Source organism: Zerene cesonia, chromosome 20 (genome assembly GCF_012273895.1).
Source record: "Zerene cesonia ecotype Mississippi chromosome 20, Zerene_cesonia_1.1, whole genome shotgun sequence".
In the NCBI taxonomy this organism is placed as follows: Eukaryota; Metazoa; Arthropoda; class Insecta; order Lepidoptera; family Pieridae; genus Zerene; species Zerene cesonia.
Window position 1 is genome coordinate 2,641,925 of NC_052121.1, and position 929 is coordinate 2,642,853.

Consider the following 929-nt stretch of genomic DNA (forward strand, 5'->3'; position numbering starts at 1 on the left):
AGTAAAAAGCTCGATATTTTTCGTAATTTTACAACTATTACATTATTATAACACAAACAAAAAATAGTCGAATTTGAAATTATTTATTATATATTTAATATTGTTTATCAAGAAATGTTGGCTAATTTCTTTGTTTTACGTATGACTTATGTTAATACAGTGTAATTAATTGGAAGTATCATCTATATTATAAACTACTATACTACGGGTTTAATCTATTTGTCATTAACCAGTTGATACATGAATACTTGGACTTTATTTGAGAAAATACCATTTATAATATGCATATGGTTGTTATATATGATAAGAACAAAACAGTTATTAAAATATAACGTATAATTATTATTTATATTGATTATACAGAAATACGCTACAAAGAAATGCGATTATTATTATTAATGGGCAAAATATACTTTAAAATGCTAAATCGAGATCAATGTCTGGCGACATTTTTGAAACTGTATTAAAGTTTACAACGCGTAAGTAGGAAATTAAGCGACACGGCTCGATCGCAGAAAATATTTTCGAAATTTAATTTATACAATCCCTGTATGATTTCGAAAATCTACATTCATAGGATTATATTTAGTTTTAATGTTTCTATTGCAGTTTTATTATACCTATTGTATAATTTTTTTACTACCTAAAATACATATTTAACATTTTATTCATTCTTTTAACCCTTAGCATTTTTGAATTCCGAGTAGACGCGGCATAAAGTTTTTAAACACATTATCATGCCAGTTTAACTTTTAAACCTGTATAAACGCGGCACAACGTGAATAATCTACTCATCTCTATTCTATATATACTTTATAGTCTATGGTTTCACAAATTTCCGGTATCATGTATAATGTATATTTAGCGATTCACGTGCACGCAGCGGACGCGGGCTATCGGCGAGGTGGCTGCGTGTGCGTGTGCGTGCG